General features: G+C 31.3%; 1 protein-coding gene across 6 annotated transcripts in view; it reads left to right on the top strand.

Moving 5' to 3' along the window:
* Positions 1-21655, top strand: part of LOC118198729 (uncharacterized) — a 46168-nt gene extending 24513 nt beyond the window's left edge. For all 6 annotated transcript variants that reach the window (XM_085817416.1, XM_085817415.1, XM_085817413.1 and 3 more), the window contains one exon: positions 21088-21655. The gene's annotated coding sequence lies outside the window, so the exon portion shown is untranslated. The remainder of the gene's footprint in view (positions 1-21087) is intronic.
* The last annotated feature ends 1048 nt before the right edge of the window (positions 21656-22703 follow it).

Raw genomic sequence — 22703 nt, 5'->3', positions numbered from 1 at the left:
CATAATTTTTGGTCATTTTAGATTATTACTTGAGCTCTTATATATGTTAAAATTAGCACTTAATAAGCTTTTTTTCTTTATTTTACATGAAAATATACTTAAAAATTTCCTTATCTTGTAAAATAATTTTCGGAAGCATTATACAAATTATTCCAAAGTTTTAATTGATAAAATTAATCAATAAAGTTTAAATTAATAAAACAACACATTAAAGACTATTTACAGTAAGAAGTAACAAAATTTTAAATGAAGACTGTGGTAAATCTCGAAGCACGGAGAAGTATCACTTTCTAACTCTTAGAAAAAGTATCACTAAACTCTTTAGAAAAAGACTCATCTGCGTTAGTAAATGGTTCATTAACCATACGAGAGTATTCTTCTTCTCATAAATAGAACCTTCCAGCCATAATAGACTGAAGGTGAGGCTTTCCGAAATAAAAAGAAACGGAAATATATCTGAAGGCAATGCAAAATGTAATAGAACTCCGAATATTAACCCTTAAAGACCATATATAGTAGAGGAAAGGAAAAAAAAACTAGAATAAAAAAAGGAATTGGATATAAATCAGACATGCGAATATTTATATTAGCATATGGCGATTTAAAGAGCCCACCTCTGTTTACACCCCCCCCACCCTCACAACAGTTGATGAGTAAATACCGTCAACTGTCAAACCGAATATATCAAACTCAAGGTCATTAACCTAAAACTGTGTTCATTTCAAAAGTAATGGACATAGAATGCCATCTAGTGGCTGTCAGAAAAACGTTCCAGCTTAAAATGCGTATGTGCATCACCTGTCCTCTGAATGCAATCTCTAGTGATGCATGGATGAGATGCCTGGTTGTAAGAGACGTTCTTAGGGAATGCGTATATGGGATGCCCGTCCTGAAAGGGTTAAGAACATTTTTTGGTGGAAAATATTCGTTACAACCAGATATTTGTGTGCATGTTTTCAAGTGTTGTAAATATGTGTATTTCCAAGAACATCAAAGTTTTGCTAATTTTTTCATATTATATATGGTATTGAATTTTGTTTATTTCTATGAATCAGTTTTTGTGTCTTCTCAATATTAAAGTGCTTTATTATTATATTAAATCAAACACTTCTTTCTTTGAAACTTTATATGTAATTAAAAGTAAGATGCTTTAATTGCTTTATAAAAGGCTGTGAATGTCAATCATCTGTTAAAAAAAAAAGGAGATTCTTCCTTGTGCATAATTTAGGTAACAAAGAATTATTTGAAAGAAATTATTAATTTATTGCTTTTAATTTTCTATGTTTTAATTATATTTCATTGTGCACATTTGCATTTTATCATTAAGAATGCACATTAGCATTTAACTCTTTTGAGATGGCTTACTTTTATTTTAAGATGCTCCATCGAGACAGATAGGAGTTGAATGGAATCATCTCATGGGAATGGAGGTTTTGTATTGCTGAGCCTAACTTTAGTAAAAAAGAAATCACAACAAATTTTAAGTCTTAATGTCATAATTTTTGGTACTATTTTAGATTATTACTAAAGGTATGATATATGTTAAAATGAGCATTTAATAATCTTTTTCCTTTACTTAACATGAAAATATGTAAAAGGAATTTCTTACTTTGAGGAGTAATTTTTGGAAGCCCTATTCAAATTATTCCGAAGTTTTAATTGACAAGATACATTAATAAACTGTAAAATTAATAAAAGAACATGAAAAAGACTATTTACAAGAAGTAACTAAATCTTTTATGGGAAGTAGAAAACTGACACTACACTCTGAGCTCAGTCTCTGATAAAATGTCCGTATGAGAATCACTAGAAAATAAATCATCACTCTCATTCATGTTACTAATTGCCTCATTTTTTACCATACAAGTATATCATCCTTCTGATGAATAAAGCTTTCTCGCCATAATAAACTGAATTTGAGGCTTTATGAAATAAAAAGGGAAGCACAGTCAAAAGGCGTTAATCCGGACCTCAAAGCTGCAAACTTTCTGCGCATTTGTCAACGCATAATGCGCGTAATACCTTCACGCATGCGCACAATACTTCTACGCATGCGCATTTAATGTATAACGGATGGTATAAGCTAAGCTAAAATTATCTAATTATCTATTTCAGTTAATGTTGCAGATTGCATTGTTCCTTACTCTTTGAATTGGATCCGGCTTATTATTTTTTGCAGACTGTTAGAGCAATTTTATAAAAGTAAGTTCGAACTTTCGATTATGTCAAATAGAATTTCCGATGCTGGAGCTGCAAAAGGATCTGCAAAGGGAAAGCATGTTTCGATGTCCATCAAACAAAAAGTGGAATTGCTGCAAAAAATGGATAAAGGCTCCTTTGTTTCTCTAACCATTCTGAAATCTGTTTATCAATTTCACGCTGCTCTGTTGGGGGGGAACGTCGTGGCGCACAATGAACTGGAAGTTGATCTGTCAGCACTATCCTTATCGTCAGGGCAGATGTTTGTATTTTATTTGGCTTATAATTCCTTACTAAATGTAGTATTTCATCTCGATGTACTCCGTCTTTGATATGATTTAAATCAAATTATAAATTGTCATTATAAATATCACGAATACAAATCAAATAGTTTTCTGGTTGCAATTTTCTAATTTCGACTGTTCGTAATATATGCTTTATGCATGCGCAAATAAATATTAAGCTCTTTTTTTTTTTTTTTTTTTTTTTTTTTTTTTTTTTTTTTTGTAAATTTGGTACCCTTTAGATCATAATTGCTCTTTATTTCATAAAATATGGTTTTATATTTTTAATTTTATAATTTTTGCATGCCATCTTACTAGATTTAAACTGATGATCTATAATCCGGAAAAATCAATAATCCAGAATCGCTGAAGTCCCAACGAGTCCGGATTCAAGACTTTTGACTGTGTATGAAATCTAAATGGTAAAAGCACATGTGGCGAGGACCTCGCCACGTGTTATTCGCCACTCGCCAAGTTTACATTTGGCTTTGCCTCCTCCAGCTGAAACCAACATCACGCAGAATGTCATCAAACTGAAGGTCAGGATCCTAAAACACTATTCAGTTCAAATGAACAGAGGATGCCTTCTAGTGGTCTTTAAAAAATGTTTAAGCGTACATTATCTGTCCCTTGAATTAGTTCTCCACTAATGCATGGGTGGGATGCCTGGCTGTGTGAGACATTCGTAGAGAATGGGTATATGGGACACTCGTTCTGAAAGGATTAATCAATCAAAACAACATTTGAAAATAGTAGCATTAAGATCTGAACTTATCTTGTATCAATCATATGCACAAGTTTAATATCATAATGCTAAAAACTAGTAGTATTGAACCTTATGCTATTAAACTTTTATATTTAAAGTACATCATTTGACAAGTTGTGACTCTCTAGTGTTAAATTTATTTTTCAGCTATTCCTTTTTCTGAGCTATGATATTTTCGGTGAAATACATAGCTAAGTTTTACTTCTGAAAAGTTTCCATTGCAAAGTAAATAAATAACTATATATTCCTTTAACCCGCAAAGACGCACGTCGGGCTCCGTAGGCCCGAAGTGCTTTTCTTAACAAAACAAAAATAAAATTGCTTGTGTAATTGAAGAAAAACATTTAAATAAAAAAAAAAAACAGAGTGTATAAAATATAGAAATATACTTTTAATTCTAATAAAGTCTAACAAAATTGTATTTTAAAACAATTTTACTGAAATTATTCATCATTAACAACAAAAATTAAACTGATTTCTTTTTTAGCGCAAATGAAATTTAGTACTAATTTATGTAATATTAAATTTTTACAGCAATAATTTCAAAAAAAAAAAAAAAAAAACTTACATTTCACATTTTTTAGCAAATAATCGTGCTGTGTTTACCACAAACATTTTTCTCGCACATAGCGCAGCAAATTTGTGATTTTCGGTCCGTTACTCCAAGACTGTAAACCTTTTTGCAATTTTCAATGAATTTTTCAAAGGGATATCTTATCAGAGCCAGTTTATTTATTTCCCTTCTAGAAAAGCGATTTCTTATGTCATCAAATCTCAAACATCTCATTAGAAATTTAAAAAAAAAAAAAAAAATTGTTAGACATTGTTCGATGAACAGTGTCAAGCACTGTTCCGTCAGTTACCCAAAGTTCGAGAACATTTATGTGAAAAGTCTTGTGGAGTCAAAATAAAGAAGACCGATAAATGCTCTAATTTGTGTAATATTTGTGGATCAAGCATCTCTCAATCTTTCAAATTTGACAGCAATGAATTCGACATAAATGTTTGCACAATCTGCTAGAATTTTTACCATTATTTTATCCATAAGCAGTTACCAAGAATTCATAGGGGAGGACACAAATTTTGCTTCACAAACATTTCTGAGCAATTTTCTCACAATGTTGTGAGCAAGAGTTCTCACAGCAAGTCTTGGTTCTTCTTTATTCCGTTTTGTCACATTATATTTGTCAAGATAACAATTCGCTGACGGACACAAAATTACTTAATTCATTACTAGATTTATCGCTTGGGTCTAGCCTCTTCAGAATTCGATTGGTGATAACTAAACTGCTCTTCACCAATTATTTCTTCGTCCTCTTCGTTAATTGTATCTTCATCAGTCGACACTTCGGCTAATAGTTTCTGTAGTCCTTTAATTTCATCCACATAGCTCAAATAGCAAGACTTTTTTGCAACTGCCTAATCTCTTTCACAATTTTAAATGACAATGCGAGCATGCACAATGGGAAGCGCAGTTACTCAGTTTCTGAGAAAAGATGAAGGGTTAAATTCCAGAAATGCCTGTGAATGACAAGTACATGACCTTAAATGCAGCTGAGAAGGTCGAAAAATTTCACCAAAGGGAGAAATTTTTGTATTACGTTTTTGTAAAGACGGCCTCACAGGCCCGACGCACGTTCTCGCGGGTTAATGTAATTTTGCATAGACTCCAACTACTACCAATTCTCTGTAGTTTCTACGGAAATTCATGATAAACTACGAGCTACAAAAAGTATGGAAAAAACTACGGATTTTACAGAAACAGAGTAGGAGAATCAGTACGCAAAACAGAACCAACTAATTCATCCGATGATTGGCTGAATACTCGTGTCATCATATATCACGTGTTGAGTGCATTGCTGGTTTTGAAGAATAGCCAATCGTAGATCAGTAACTCCAACCGTTAATAGTCACCCCCCCACAACATCTGGTCAGCGGGTGCAACAAAAGACATCTGTCTACTTTGTCTGTCTATATTCCAGGCAAAGAATCTGTAGGTTCTTTGGTCCTATAGGTCCCTATAGATTCTTTGTCCCAAGTTCGTTGCTACTGCGTGATTAGCTTGCCTTCAACTCCATTGCTTGTATTAGGGCGAGAGCTTAGCCTGTGTCTTGTGAACTGGGATTCAGGTGGAAGTTTTTTAATAATGCTACCTCGAACAAAAAAGCCAATATTATCAAAGCAGAAATTTAAAGATTCATATTCTTTTTAAAAATGCTACCTCGAACAAAAAAACCAATATTATCAAAGCAGAATTTTAAAGATTCAAATTCTTCAGAATTTCTATGCATCAAAGCATCTGTAATTTCTGTGAATCATGCAAGTCTAAAGAAATAACGAATTTCTTAATAAAAGATGACGAAACAGGTCCTATAGAAGCCGAATGCTATTTTGTTCGATTTTTAATTGAACACAATCTACCGCTTTCTGTTTCGGATCATTCCAAAGAGCTTTTCAAAGCAATGTTTCCGGATTCTGGCATAGCAAGAAAATTTAGCTGCGGTCATACCAAAACTGCCACTATTGTGAAAATGCTTGCAGAAAGTACTGTTGCCTTATTATAAAATCGGTGTGCAATACATCGTTTTCTCTAAATACTGACGGAAGTAGTGATAATGATAACAAACTGTATCCATTGATTATAACATATTACAGTAAAGAAAAGGGAGTGATAATTATGTCATTGATTTCTATTTTAGAGTGCACGAATAATACCGGAGAAGGTATTTTTAATTGTATAAATGAAAATTTTAAAAGCAAAGGTTTAGAATGGAAAAATTGCTTATCATTTTCTTCAGGTAATGCTAGTAATATGATTGGAAAGTTTAAATGTGTAGCATCGTTTATCAAAATGCATCAACCAAGTATAATCATCTGAGGTTGTCCAGGCCACCTCTTGCATATAGCTGCAAAAAAGGCTACTGAAAAATTAATTGGCTCAGAAATCGAAATGTTGTTAATAGATATATGTGTTTATTTGGAGAAAAGTTCAAAACGGAAGCATAGCTTCAAATTTGCTCAACAAATTTTGGGACCGAACGCAAAATCTCATAAAATTTTGAAATATTGCAGTACGAGATGGTTGTCTCTTTTAGAATCTATAACAAGGATTTTGGACAGTGGGATGCTGTGATAAATTTTTTTTGGAGTTCAACCAGATAACAGTAAGAATGAAGGAAAGAGATTGCAGAACATTAAAAAAATGTTACAATCACCTACCACCAAATTGTACTTGTTATTTTTGAAAAATACTTTGTTTATAACAGTAAATACTAATTTGCAACAACAAGCTCCTTATATACATAAATTGAGAAGAGAACTTGTTCAAATTTTAAGGAATTTATTTGTTAGATTCGTAAAACCATCAGTAGTTTCTAAAGAAAATGAAGATTTTACTCTAACATCTCTTTCATTTCAAAAGTATAGTAAACAAAAAGAAAATGAAAATTTAGTGATTGGTGCAGAAACAAAACTATATTAAAAAATTCCAAGTTGGATGAAAGTGAAGTAAAATCATTTTTCAATTATGTGCAAGCTTTTTTTGTAACTGCATCTTCATATATAATAGATAAATTTCCACTAAGTGATCCATTTCTAAAACATGCTGAAGTTGCTGACATCAACTTGAGGACAGAAGTTTCATTTTCATCTGTTCTTTACTTAATGAATACTTTTCCATCCATTATTGATGAAAAATATCTTAGTGGAAATTGAATTTTCCATGTATCAAATAGATGATTTGAAAGAAATTGTAGATTTGCGTATTGATATAGCATGGGGAGAAATGGCCAGATTAAAAGATATGAATGGGTGTATTAAACACAAAGTATTGCCTACTGTAATGCTTTCTTAATAATACCTCATTCAAATGCAGCTTGCGAAAGAATTTTTTCTATTGTTAAAAAAATTCGGAGGGAATTTCGACCAAATTTAGGTCCTAAAACTCTCGAAGCAGTTTTGATTGAAAAAATAAGTATGACAGGCTCTCTACAGATACAGTTATGCCGAGAATTGCTATCCAAACTGAATCTTGATTTATCTGATCGGTGCTCCACTGAAGTCTGGTTTAAAGCGCATGTTATGTGCACCATGTTAAATGGGCTACCTTGTGTTTTGCAGTGAGCGGGACACAGACAGCCCTATGTCAAAGCTTTCGGGCAACTGTAGACTGTGAAACTCTAGTTCCTGTGACAGCATTCAGCTCACATGCGAGCACATACAGCCTCACTGCTCGCATGTGAGCTGAATGCTGTAACAGTCCTGCATCAGTACACTGGAAGTGCTAAATAACACTCCTCATTCATAGTGTTGCAGATCTTGGTCGACTTTGTCCAGGTCTTCTCAATATGAATCCCGTGTCCTGAAACTGTTTCCACCAATTGCAGACAACACTGGACATTACATTGAGTTCTGTAGTCACCTGCACTTGTGATGATTGGCCTGGCTCCAGTCTCTTGACATTTCTCCACCTCATTCCGTCATCTGTATGTTTGTAGTTACTTATATTACTTGACACAAAATTTGTCTAACTCTTGCAAGAAACACAGAGAGTGTCATGAAGTAGTAAGAGCAGATAAATCATAGAAAACACTGTGCGCTTATGTGCCCTTCACAATCACAACTCCGTAGATATGCATATGTACGCTTATGCATCCGGCTCTGAATGTTTGCATAATTAATACCTTTGGTTCAATATTTTTCGTAAAAATAGACAAAATTTGCAACCTCTTTTAGTTTTGCACACAAGTGTGTAATATGACTTGCAATAGCTGAACAAAAGTATAAATATTTAGAAACTTTCTTCAGTATTTTAACATCTTGTATATGTTTATATTTTCGACCATATATGATAGTAAATATCTTACCTGCAGTTTTAAATTTTCACACATTACAAATATGCACATATATGTATCAAAAAGTTAAAATTCAAAATTTACCAGAAGTAGATTGAATCATCCCAGGAAGATGCTAAAATTGCATAAAGAAAGCTGTTGCATTTTAAAATTATAAATCAAAATTAAAGACAATTGCTTACTATTTTTGAAAATGTTTGTAATTTATTTAAAGTGGATATACCAAACATATTATAATTTTATAAAACATTATTGATTATTCATATTTCTATGATCTCGATGGGCTAGTAGTAATCTTAAACATCAAAACCAAGATAATCCAAGAGAACTGTATCACATTTCATTCCACATGACCTTTTGAGCATTTAAAGATGAAAATAAAATACACAAATACATGCACAAACACTCACTTACACAAAAAGAAAGAAATTAAATTAAAATAGAAAAATGAAAAATATATTCATTGTTTACTCAAATAAATCATGCGATTACCATGATGTGATAAAGTCTCGCACAAATAAGTCTTTAATATATATTTTTGAAAGTTAAATTACCATAAAAATATAAAATGTAATTAAATAAATAGAAAATCTAGTAAAAGCTGTCAATTTACATTGAAAATACAGTGCTCCGTTTAACTGTAGAATTTAAAGTTACTAAATATTTGACTCACGACAAATTTGCCAATGAATGTTGTGAAAAGCATTATTGTAGAAGGTAAAATCCTTAAAATTCATTTTGAACTATTAATAATAAAAATTAATGCGAAACTTTCTTGTACTAATGAAGAAATAAAAGAAATTAAGAAAAGTTACAAAAATTCTGTTGTCAACATTCAAATGACCTGTAGAAATCAGAAGGGCGCTATTCCTCTTTTCTTGTTAAGAATGCATAGAATCTAAGGAGCAAGGTTGCCATTTCCTGGGAATTTCATTCAAACATAATAGTGGACAAACCTGATACTGTGTTTTGCATTAAAAAAAAAAAAAAAAAAAAAAAAAAAACCTAGCAAAATGTCCTATAAAGGCATAGCTTAGAAATTTGGCATTACAAAGGTGAAAACTGGCATGATTATGTAAGATTTTATAAAGAGGAAGAATCCTTTTTGTGCAGCTAAAAGTGAATTTTTAAGTTTGCCATATCATGAGTAATGGAACAGTGGAAGAACTTAATTGCATGCCTGATTATCCCGAGTTATCTCAGATTCATATATATTGCAGTTAATTATTATCCCGAGAAACCTCGGATGAAGCAGCGTTTGTCAGTACGATTTGTTTTATCACTGTTTTACTCAGCTTGCAGGAAATGAAAGGAAATATTCAGCTTTCCAAATTGGCAGTTTTCCAAATTTTGTTGGTTTCACAGTTATTTTGGCAGGACTGGTCATACGTTTTTCCTCTTGTATAGTATATGTTGGCATGTGGATTAGTAATGTATAAAGAAGGATAGTTGGGTTGAACAAAAGTAAAATAATGGCGATGATGCAAAATAGCGAAAGCGATGATTCTTCAGATGGTGATTATGAAGAGGTGGACACTGAAAATAGTGGATGTGATTCTTCTGCATATAGCCTTATTGAAGACAATAGTTCAAGTGACAACAAGACAGTGTACTCTGTTCTCCCATAAAAGAGATTCCAACGGTAAGGTGGTAAGAAAAGAGACCAGATACTAGTGAACAGAATGTAAGGTATCACTGTGTTTTCCCTGTTTCAAAAACTATCATACAAAGACTAATATTTAACTTTTTGACATTTCCCTGAGATAACTTGGGATAGTAAACTAATAATAAAACTAAATGCTTTTACACCTGTATAAAAAATTAAACCTAAAACCTACATATTTTGTTTTGTTTCGATTTCTTGTATTTATTAATAAAATGAAAAATGTGATGATTTTTTAAATTTTTTTCCAAAAAAATTTGTAAGCAAAGCGGTTAATGGTCGTAGGTATGAAACATTAGTCAAAGTGCACATAATTGAATAAATACAGCTGTGCAAAACAGAATATTTAAATATTATCATAACTCTCATTTCATTTACGATTATATATTATTCTTCTCACTGTTAATCCAATCATTTTGCTATGTAAAATTTAAATTTGGTACTTAAAGCCTGCTTTTTGTAGAGAGAAGTTAATGCAAGTTGGAACTTTATTATTTAATAAAGAACTAATTAAAACGATCTCTTCTTGAAGATAATTCACTTCAGTGTAATATTTTTTAATTGTATGAATTTGATTTATAATAGTGTTATGAATATTTTTTCTGAAGTATTAAATTCCCAGTGAAATTATTGAATAGTTTTAAAATTGAGGTCTCTTCTTTTATGATAAAAATTTATATTTTTGAAATCAAAAATATGTAAATATAAATAGTTAATTTCTTTTGGAATAGTATTAGTTTTTTTTTTAAAAAAAAAAATTAAACTATTTGGGTAAATATTGTGTTTTTCTATTTTCCGGAAGTTATTGATTGCAGTGATGTCATCAGTATATCTAAAAGTAATACTGAAGAAAATTAAATTTTACCCCCTTACTTAATAGATTTTTGGGAACTATATTGTTTGGTCAAAGGGTAAGTGCTGTGAACAGAAGTGGGGAATGAGAGTGCTTATATTGTATGTAACTGTTAAAAAGTACACAATTAAGGTGATTTTTCCAGTCCCCGCCCATCCTCAGAAATAATTGAAAAAATTTCAGGGAAAAGTTTAATGAGTGAAACTAGAACATTATAAATCTCTGCAAGTGCAGGAGAGGGTAAATATTTTCTAAATCTTAATTTATTTCTTTAATTTCCAAATTTTAAGAGTAGAAAGAACAGGGATGTTATTATTTATAATCCATTTGTATTGATGCTTTTTACTGGCTGATTCAAAATTAGTTGCACAGATTTTTTAAGTTGTAGAGCAAAAATATTGTCTATTGCTTTTTTGTCATTTTTAGTACCATTAGCTATAAAATAGAATTTGAATGAATTTTTATAAAATTTTAGCAAGGCGTAAAGGTTAGAAAATTTGTTGCAGTCAGATTTGACTGAAATTTTAAGTATCTGGGGAAAAGCTTTACTTTTATTCATAATAGAAGTCTCTAGGAAGGCGGGAGAAATACCTTATATACTTCTTCTTTTAAAGGGCGATTGGGGTTTTTAGGAGACCTAGTCGCCAAATCCTGGGTGTGGAGAGTCATCATCCACAACCCTTTTAGTTTGGGCACCATTGTAGAGACATTAGGTTAATTGGAAAAGCCAGGGTGATGAAAAATTAGCAAACGCCAGGAATTGAACCACGGACCTCTGGAATACCGGCCCAGCGTGTAGAGCCACTACACAACAAAGGCATGCTAGGAAGGCAGGAGAAATACCTTATAAAGTAATATTGGAATTTGTTTTTTTTTTTTTTTGGTAAGTAATTGTCTGTTGAAGTTCTGATTCAATTAGCGAACTACAAAATTTCTTTCAAATATATATATGTGTGTCTGCGTGTGTATTGGGTCATCTAAAAAATTCTGTGGTTTTTTTTCTTTTTTTTAATGATAAATACGAATGAAGCAGTGCAAAAACATAATAAGACTTCATTGAATCACATAAACCCTATTTTCTTTTGGAAACTGGAATATTCCTTTTTCAAAAAAGTCATTTGATCTATCCATAAAAAAGTTATTGGAATGCTCTTTGACACTTTCCAAACTAAAGAACTCCAGATTATTCAGAGAATACTGAAGCGACTTGACAAAATGAAAATCTGAGTGAGTAAGGTCTAATGAATATCTTAGCCATATTAATCAAATTTATTCATTCACCTCTGTCTGGCATTCATCGAAACGTGGGGGGCTGAGCATTATCATAATAGAAGGGAACACTTTGACAATTTGTAAATTACCAATACTTTCAGGAAAGAACTTCATTTGTAATTTGAAGTATAATTGACGAAAAGAGATTGATTTGTAAATGATGCTTACAGAATTTTAAGTGTATCTTTTTCCTGTCAAAATACTGGGAATTTTTTTCAATTACTGTGCCAGCATTTATTTCCAGTGCATTAACATTTTCAACAATAGGTTGTTCAATTGTAGCCTTGATATTTTTTAGTATTTCAGTTACTTTATGAATGTTTCTGATTGCAATATTGAGTTCCATGCCTTCTTTTTGCACATCCTTCCTACTTTACAGTTAAAATATTGATACTTGATTTTGTGCATGTCAAATTTCTCTCTGTTCTAGTTAAAGATGTGCACCTTTTGAGTTTTAAATAACTGCAGCATCTCCTGATTTAGAATCATTTATTATAAAAATCAGTTTTAAATTTTGTATTCTAATAAATACTGACATCTGGTCATTTTTATTTGTTTGTTTTCGTATTTTAGTGGTATATTTAAACTCGAAGATTGTACTGTAATCGCTTTTGTACTATTAGTTTTTTATTTTTATTACAGTTGAATTGAGTCTGTCTGTGTAATATGAGCAGATTTCTGAGATATATAAAGCATGAATGAGGAGACTGATGCACCAGTACTGGATGGAAGCTTTTAATTGCTTTTTAAGTTTTTACTGTATATTATAGAACATCTGTTAGAAAGAATTTTGTTGTGCTTCACACTATTTAACCACAAAAAAATATAAATGTTCATCAGATAATGACAAATGATTTGATGGTTATCTCTTAACTACTTCTGAAGGGAATATATTTTTATTTTGCCAGATTAACTTAGATGTTGCTATTCAGTAGCATTTCCAGACAGATCATTTGCCTTGTTGACATAAACAGTTTATTTTCCTTGTATGTATTTCCTTATTTTGTCCATTGCTCATTAAACAGGGTTCGTACAGTCCTTAAAAATCCTTAAATTTTTATAAATCGATTTTTGGTCCTTAAAAGTCCTTAATTTTTGTCAAAACCAGTAGAAGGTCCTTAATTTTAATCATCTGAAATTTCTCTCTGTTTTTACGACTGCCATTTTGAGTGTGAATTAGCATTTTGGAGGAATATTTTTGGCAATTCACTGACATATATAGTTATCTTTTGAATGGGTTCATGGGTTATAATTTGTTTCTATTTTTAATATAAATCATGGGATACTCGAGTTTCTAAGCAAGAAGTGAAACATAAGCATTTCGAAATTAATTTTTTCTAATAAAGAGCTCTTAAACAACTTTTCGCTTTTGGGGTTGTGAATTCTTTTATTAAATGGTTCTAAATTTGACAACTTGTTAACATTCTGGCGATTTTAAGATCAGTTTCTATAGAAAATTTTTAATTCCGAGATCTGAGAAGTTTTTGGCAATTTTTTTAAAACATCATAACATTGATAATTTCATTAAAACAGTGGTAATATATTAGAATCGTATTTAAAAAATAACATTAAAAATCATTTTTATTTTTTGCTGTCATATTATAAAATTTCATTTTGGCAACTTATTATACAATATTTTAAATCTGAAAAATAAACAATGTATATAGCTATAAAGCATAATTTACAAAACAGCTCTTAGTAAAAGCAAAATTAGCTGTGTAATTAATTAAAATGTCTTCTTTTTAATTTTTTCACAGTAAGCGTTTTTCCCATGTAATTGTCTCAGATTATTCAAAATTCTCAGAATATGCATCAGTTTTCTCCATAAAATTAATTTTACACTTTTTCCTTTCCCCCCCCCCAAAATATTTCTGGCTTTTTGCTGTTACAGAATTGGTTGGGATAATTCTTCTTTAGTATTTTTGACATTGCAGCATGGAAAGTTTAGAAGGACTTGAAGGCAAGATTTATAGACCTACGATTCTAGAAGATTCGAGAAATATGTGACAAAATGAAAAATGTCTCCATGATATCAACATATCAACACGTAATGGATGCATTTTACAGAAAGTTTGCGATGAATTTCTTACTTTCTGGAGAATGTCTGGAAAAACATAATATTTGAATGTTTTACTCCTGATACTAGAATCTTTTTTCTTAACATGTTTATCTTCCCTTTATTTTCTCTGCTTTTCACTAGACAAAAGTATGGAAAATATCAAAATTGCTTATAATCTTATCACTTGGGCAGGCATTATAGAAAGAGATTTTTTTATTAATAAATTGAAAACTTACAATTTAAAAGATTCATCTAATGTGTCTAAATGCATCGTACACAGAGCTGGTGCTATGCATTTTCCCAGCTGATGCAATCTCTGTGTATCCTAAATTCTGCTGCCTAGTGCCTATCTAAATTCTGCTTCCAATGCCTGCTCTAAATTCTAAAAGTTTTGCCATTTCTAGATTTTGTTGTTCTGTGTGTCACTAAATTCTAAAAATTCTGCCACACCTGCTCTGTAACCGGCCTTTACCATATATATTTCATATTTCCTCTGAATGTTCATATTACTATAGAAATAAAATTAGCCTCTTTTTCTGTACATTCTAAAGCATTTAGTGTTTTTTAGAATGGCAAAAATCCTTAATTAAGTCCAAAAATTCTAAAATTAAAAGGAAACACATTGAAGAAAGAAACTGAATGCATAAAGAAAATTATTCTTCAAAGATATGTGCAGTTATTATTATGTAAATTACCCAAATGTTTATCATTTCAGCTTTTACTATGACTTCCCATTTCTGTTTCCTCATATGATAGAGTTACTGAGCCAGATTAAATTAAAATTAAATTGTATTATCTTTGACCACTAATCCACATTTTTAGTTTGAATTTGACTGTTCTTGTTTAATTATGTCACCGTGAGCTGTAATTGACTTTGTTAGCATCAGAACATGCCTTTATATTCTAAGTTCTTTGTCTGATATTGTAGTTACTTTCAGATACAGTAATAATTTGCTTCACGTCTATCGGGGGGAGGACTATTTAACTTTTACCAGATCAAGTAAACCTTCATAGGTACATTGTGGAGAGGTTGACAAGTTAGGAGATAAAGCACACAGAAACTAGCGAGAACATTGGTTTGCATACTGAGACAAATTTCTAATTATTGTCAGAAAAGATCAATAATTAAAAAGAAGAAAATCGATATAAATTAGCCAAAATGTTTGGGAAGGCTTGTAGAGACATTAGGTATTTTTGAAAGCAGGAAAGATAAAAAATTAACAGCGCCTTTGCCGGGAATCGAAGCGCGGACCTCTGGAATACCACTACGAGTGTGCAAACCACTGCACCACGAAGGGTCGCCTAGAAGGTGGGAGAAATACCTTCTATACTCCCCCTTTTAAACAGCGACTGGGGTTTTTAGGGAATCCAATCGCCAAATCCTTTGTATGGAGAACCCATCAAGTAACCATCACCCATCAAATAACCATCAACACCATCAAGTAAAACTTATTCTTTGCATGTCATATCACCTCTGGCACTTTAATGGCTTATTGGCCATTAAAGCCATTATTATTATTTAATGGCTGTAACCTTAAAGTATATTAACTGGGTTACAACCCCTGGAACTCTACACAAAGCTATGACATTAACTGCATTAAGCAGAGCTTGACTAACTTTCAACACTTGCCAAATGTGCCTACGTAAGGCTTTTCAGGTTTGTTCCAATCAGCAGGTAGACAAGCAGCAGAGGAACAACATTCAGTCTTTTGTCATGAATCATGCTGATTATGATCTCACTTCTCATTTTAACCTATGCTGTTTGACATAAAATCTCCCTACTATTTGCTAAGCCTCTAGACTGACCAAGTATGTGACAAAATAAGACATTTAAAAAAAAAAAAAAAAAAAGAAGCATAAAGCTAACTATTAATAAAACGTAAATGTCACTTATCTTCTTTTAAATGTGCCCAACTATTATAAGTGTAAAATATTTAATGCTACTTGATAAACTGCATGAAATTTATTTTATTCTCAAACTTATTAATAATTATGTTAGTTAATTCATGTTTAGTAATAATGCATACCAGTCCCGGATCCAAAAAGGGGCAAGCCGGGGTCTGTGCCCTGGGCGGCAAATTCAAGCGTGTTACTGGATCGTATTTCGAATGCTGTCTAATTTTAAAGACCACTTTTAAGAGTATTTATAATTAATTACTAAGAAACATTTTAATGAAACAAACAGTTAAAAGAAAGCTAAGTACATCCGAATACGACTGTAAAGATAAGATCAGAGAGAGGACAATCGAGGAACTGCAGGCGTCACTGACAAGGTCAGAAGACCCTGTCCTCGAGGCTCGCGCCTCTGCCAACTCAACACAGCCTAAATATAATAGATCTAGGGGGCGTGTTGACCAACCTCATTTGATTTTTCACTGCCGTTCGCTTGCCTTCCCAAAAGGGATTATTGCCCCTTTTATGCAAGCTCACTTCAAAATGTCTTGCCCGATCGTATACCAACTTCGCGGAATTAATTGAAGCCCTCCTCATTTCTCTAAGGAGGTAAGAAAGGAGGTTATTTCCTACCTCCATGCAATTCTCCTCATCAGCTAACAATGGTCAACTTTTCAGTCCCTCACTTTAATGTACAAAGGGTGACACACAAAGAAGAAACTATGAATTACGAACGAATTACTTTCTTTTATACTCATATTATATTTTTATAATAAAGAATGATGAGTCAGAACTTGTTTATGCTCCACAGGAATTAAAAAGTTTTTCAAGTTGCAACATTTAGCTGCTATATGTTATTTTTGACAATTATTATATAAAGAAGAAATTTGGGACTTAAGTAGTTAAAATCTTGCAAAGCGATAGTTAATGTACTAAAATATTATCTCCCAATTCTTGAAATTAAAAGTGGTCAATTAATGTCAAAAACTAAATAGGAAAAAATTGAAATTAAACTGAGTTATCGTGTTTCTTAAAATTACCATGCATATTTACTGATGTAATTTTAAGAAGTGTAATAACCGAGTTTAGTTTGAATTTTCTCCTATTTAGTTTTAACATCACTTGTCCACTTTTAACTTCACTTTGGAGATAATGTTTAATATATCAGTATTGACGTATGTAAACCAGATAAATTAATGAACCTACAAGAAATTGATATATATATCTACTATATATATTAAATCAACCTATCAAACATCGGATTTAAGAGAAGATACTACAGTACTAATATTAATTTGTATCGCAGTTTAAATTTTTTTGTTTGTTTTTTTGTTTAGATAAATATTTATGAATTTTCTTGGATCTTAAATTTCAAATTCAACATTTTAGGTAAATAGTTCTGATCTAATTTTAAAATTCTTTTCATTGAATCCCAAAATTCGGCTTGTTAAACGGTTCTAAATTCATACAAATATTCTTATAATATATGTCATATTAAGCCGTTATTTACTTTCCCAATTTTTAATCACTGAACTTGAAGTTACTTAACTTTCTTACAGACTCCATATTTTAAGAAATATAAGAAATGTTAAAAAATTTATTTTGTTTTCCAATACTTCTCTCACTGATATACAATGAAACACATTTAATTTAATTAAACACATACACGTTTAATCAATCATTATGAACATATGAAACATGTTCATAATTATACAAAAAATTTCTAACTTCCTTCTATTTATCGCTTAAAATTTTTAATGCCCTGTTCACCCATTTCTTTTTAAACTTGCATTATATATTTCTTTTTGCTATACATTAGAATTTGTATATTGTTGTATTGTATTCATCCAATTTGTATTTAAATGATAATTTTTAGAAAGTTCTGCATCAGAACTCTAGTTCACAGAAGATGTTTCTAACGTCTTCGTATTGATGAATCATTAGTATGCATCTTATTTTTCAGTTTAGGTTTAGGTTTCAATAACTCTATTTTTAAAGAGAGATGACTCTGAGTTGTAATAATATCTCTAACTGTCGCTATTTATAATACAAGTTAACGTGATTAAAAGTATAGCTCATTTACAATTTTTATAAAAATTTCCAGCCATACCGGAAATAATAGCAAATGCTCCTAATATTTTGATTACATTTTCTTCTTCCTTTATATTTTTGTGATACAATGTTTCATGATTGCATAGAGATAAGGGTAATTCATTAACCAGATATGTAAATCTATATTCAGCGCACTTTTGTGTTTACTAATATTGTACCTTCTATCTTCTTTAATAGTATATTGTTTAACACACAGCATAAGACTAATATCAAGAGCTGTGCATTCACCAGTGATCAAGCGGTAGTCATTAAACATTGATAATTTGACCGAAGTTTCAAATTCAAGAGAATGATTTGGCTGCATGACAGTTTTTGTGGCTTTTCCTCGTATGTAACGTGAGTACGAGCCAGTTTATCTTGAAAATTTGCTCCTACTAGTGACCGAATTGAAAACCGCTGTACGCTAGGTTCAATCGAAGGCGAACAATCTGGCTGAGGCAGATATCCTTCGGGTATTTTGCCATAACATACAAGCCAAGAGCTCTTTCTTTTGTGTGAATATGTAAATATTTATACTGTTATCGGGTTGTGTGAGGACGATAATAGAGTTCTTGAGTAGTCTACATAAAGCATTATAGTGAAATGAAATTTTAAAGTGCTAGGTTAAAATCACTGTTAATTTCGAGAAATTGGTGTGTTAATTACTGAATCCATTGCATTCGTGATTTGTAACTTGTATATATCTGTTTCAGATATTAATTAGTAATGTGTCATTCCTATGTTTTGTACTATGCTGAACTGCTTTAATATTTAGGACTGAATCATTTTCCATTAGTTTGGCTAGTTATTGTTGCAAATATTTTAAAACTGCATATTTCAGAGAATTTCTATGTAAATTTGATTATTACAGTGGAAAAATAGTGTGAATATGTACATATTTTGAATATATAAATATATGTTATTGAGCTGGTTTATTATGTTATCGAGCTGTTGAGGGCGATAATAGAGTTCTTGAGTAGTTTACATAAAGGCGTTATTGTGAATTTTAACATGCTAGGTTAAAGTTACTGTTAGTATAGAGAAATTGGTATAAAATTATTCAACCATTGCATCAGTGATTTGTAATTTGCTTATATTTGTTTACATGAAATTTTTAATTATTTAATAATGTGTGATTTCTATTTTTGTTCTGTGCTGAACTATTTTAGTGTTTTGTATTGAATCGTTTTCTATTAGTATCATTTATTAGCATGAGTAACTATTGCTGCAAATATTGAAAAAATGCCTATTTCAGGGAAAATGTAAATTTGATTATTTCATTGCACCGGAGAGACAGCTGCATTAGGAGGATTCGCGAGGTTTTTATCCGTGTAACTTTTGATATGTATGTCGGGCCTCCGCCCACCAGCGGCCGAGCGTAAAGTCGCTGAACACTGGTAGTTCGGTCCGAGGTTCGAATCCCGCGAACGGGCTGACTGCTTGGGTGTTTTCGGGGTTTCCCCATGTGTAACGTGTATACGAGCCAGTTTCCCTTAGAAAGTCCTCCACGAAGGCTTCCCTCCCCTTAGGCAGATAGGCCTAGTGTGCTTTGCCATAATTAAATACACCGTATGTAGGCTGAGCCAGTGGCTGAGCAGTAAACTCTGAACACTGATAGTTCAGTCAGGGGTTAGAATCCCAGTGAATTTGCTGGCTCCATGGGCTCTTCTTACCCAGATAGCCCTCTTATACTTTGCCGTCAGTAAAGAAACTAAACAATTTGTTATGTATATTTCTTTTATAACAAAAATGGCACATAAAGAATTTCTTTCTATAAAATGGATTTTACATTGAACCCTACCTCAAACCCTACCTATTTCTATGTTTATTAAAAAAATTGAAATTTGTTAGAGAAACTTAAAGGAAAATAAGTGAGGGCGGCAGTTTTAAGTTTTTGCCCCGCCTAGGAAAAGTGCTAAGTCCGGCGCTGATGCATACTACTTAGGGATCTATTTTATTTTTAGGATGGTATTACAAAAGTGAAATTCAGGCATATAATAATATTTTTAATTAAATTTATTCAGTTTCCATTTGCTCATAGGTCCTTAATTTTTTCCATTAATTGTCCTTAAAAGTCCTTAAAAGTATATAATTTCCGTGTGCAGAAATCTGTGCGAACCCTGTTAAAATAATCCTGCACATTCCCTCCCCCTCCTTTTCAAAAAGCAGTTTTGTCCACTGTAATGTATCTAGTGTATTTATTAAGAAGTGGAGGGGTAAAGGTTATTTAGCTTTTTAAATGGTTTATGTGCTGTTATTAGAGTATCATACTTCATTTTATAAAGTGGTTACTTTTTAGTTGATACATCAATAGTCTGCATTATAAAAGAAAATTTGAAATGCCTGCAAATGTTTCTTTGATATTTTAATACTGTATAGTATGTGTTTTTCTTTCCAGCTGCACCTTTAATTTTGCACACTCTTTCAACCAAAATAATTCTGTGAAAACCAACCTTAGCATGATTCCAATTTTTATAAATGCCTACATTTCACAAATTTTCACTTTGTCATTTTAAAGCGCCCAGGAAAAAACATTCGTAAAGTTAGACGAATCCAGTTTTTAAACCTCTTCCGCTAGGTAATTTATTAAGATTTGAAATAATAGCAAAAGTGTTTGGGGGGAGGAAAACCTTGAATTCTCTTGTTCAGAGTTCAAAGGAAAACAGTTGTGATTGTCTTTCCCAAAATTTTTATGAAATTGAATAATGCGTGAACTGCAGAAATGCTTTATGAAGATATGGTTTGGTCATTTGAAAATCTGAGTTTTGACTGCTACAGTTTGAAAGCATAATCCTTATGAAGTTTTTAATTAAAAAAATAAGGACAACTTAAAATATGAGAAATGCTTTGTATAAAGTCCATAAACCATAAAATGTGTCAGATGTGGAAAAATGTAACGTCTTGAATGTTGCACATCTTATTAATTTTTTTATTAATAAATGCAATGTTTTCTATTTATTATGAATTTTAAACAAGATTTTTTAAAATTTCTGTATACCAAGTGATTTTTTTATAATTATTTTATTTGTTTGTTTGTTTCCAAAATTAAATTTCTAAGAAGTTCAAATTTTGAGTTACTAGCTATTAATTCAAACTACAATCAGAAAAATGTGTTCTTCCATGACTTTGAAAATTATTTTGGTATTTGTTTCAGGAGTTCTACACCTCCCATGTGCAAGTTTTATGAGAAAATTTTACTGTCATTTGTGTTCATATACAACAAATTATGTATCACGTCTCAAGACTCATAAATTGACTCATACTCAAGAAAGACCATTTACCTGTGTTTTCTGCCCTCGAGCATTTAATCACAAATGCAATTTAAAAGTTCATATGCGTATTCATACTGGAGAAAAACCTTTTAGATGCAGTATTTGCTTTCAAGCATTCACCTTTCGTTCAAGTTTTAAAAGCCATATGTTGGGACACCTAAATGAAACTTGTTTAGAAGCATAACATAACAAAACTGGTGTTAAACTTGATTCTAGCTCAAATTTTGTTGTAATGTCGCAAATAGTTTATGTGTAAATTATTTTATCTTAAATGTACATTTTTTATGTTGTTAAGTTGTATACATAATCAAATTAATAATAATGGATGCTTTTTCTAAATATGCTAAATAAAAATCTATTATACAAGACAATTGTCATAAATTTTAGTCTTAATGAAACATATGCATTTGATAATTAATGTTTAATAATTATTATCACAAAAGATATTCAAAATGTTTGTATATATATATATATATATATATTCTTTGCCTAAATTTATTATTTTTAAAATCATTTTACAATAAGAGATTAAATCTTTAAATTAGATCCACTCAGTATTGGAAAAATCTGTCAAGCATTAATATAAAAAAGGATTTTGATAAATGGATGAATTTTAATAAATTTATGTTTTTTATCTAAATAAAGATGACTTGAGCTTAAATCATATCTAAGTGCTCTTAATTTCATTGATGATGTTTTAAATTATAGTTTTGGTGGTAAAATATAATACTTGAGACTTTCTTATGCTGTAGTATTTACAGTATTTAATGGGAAGATATATAAACTAAGCGGATTAATTGCCGATAGTAGCATTAGACAGTGCTTTCCAGCTGATGTGTCACCATTGTGCCATGAAAGGACTGGAAGTGTGCGAGGAAAATTTTAAGTCCTAAATCTGCATTTTGAAACAGCGATACTGGAGTGCTAGGCCGCTAGGTAGTTCTCATTTTATTTTATTGCTCTTTTCTAGCTGTACACATGTAGTGGGGAGGCCCCCTAGAATGTCATAGGTTCCATTCTTCTCACTATTTCCTCTCTCAGATTTTGCATATACTGCTCGGATTATTACTATGCTTCAGTTCCATGTGCAAATAGATATTGGCTGTTGCTAAGTGGTCTATGGAAAAAAAAAAAATGAATGTCTGTTAAAGTATTTTACACAGATTACTTAGCAACACTTAACATCCACTTACATTTTTCTGAACTTATGTTTTAACAAGCATATGTTCAGAAAACATAATTCGAAGTGTTTGCAACATAATTCGAAAATCTGTATCATTCATTCTAGCTGAAGTTGTAACAATCATATAAGAAAGAAGTACCTTTGCATGATAAAACTCCGCACCTGGTGAGTCACTTTTCTCTTATAAATAACCATTTTTTGTAATGTATATTTATCCGAATAAAAAATAGCATTCAAGTTATTTTTTGGACAACCAAACTTGAACTTATCAGTTATAAAATGATTAATGTGTAATTTGTATAACTTAAGCGTAGT

This window comes from Stegodyphus dumicola, chromosome 5 (assembly GCF_044657685.1).
Source record: "Stegodyphus dumicola isolate Sdum_Otavi_A_Nest chromosome 5, ASM4465768v1".
NCBI classification, from domain to species: domain Eukaryota; kingdom Metazoa; phylum Arthropoda; class Arachnida; order Araneae; family Eresidae; genus Stegodyphus; species Stegodyphus dumicola.
This window is presented reverse-complemented; position numbering and strand designations above follow the sequence as displayed.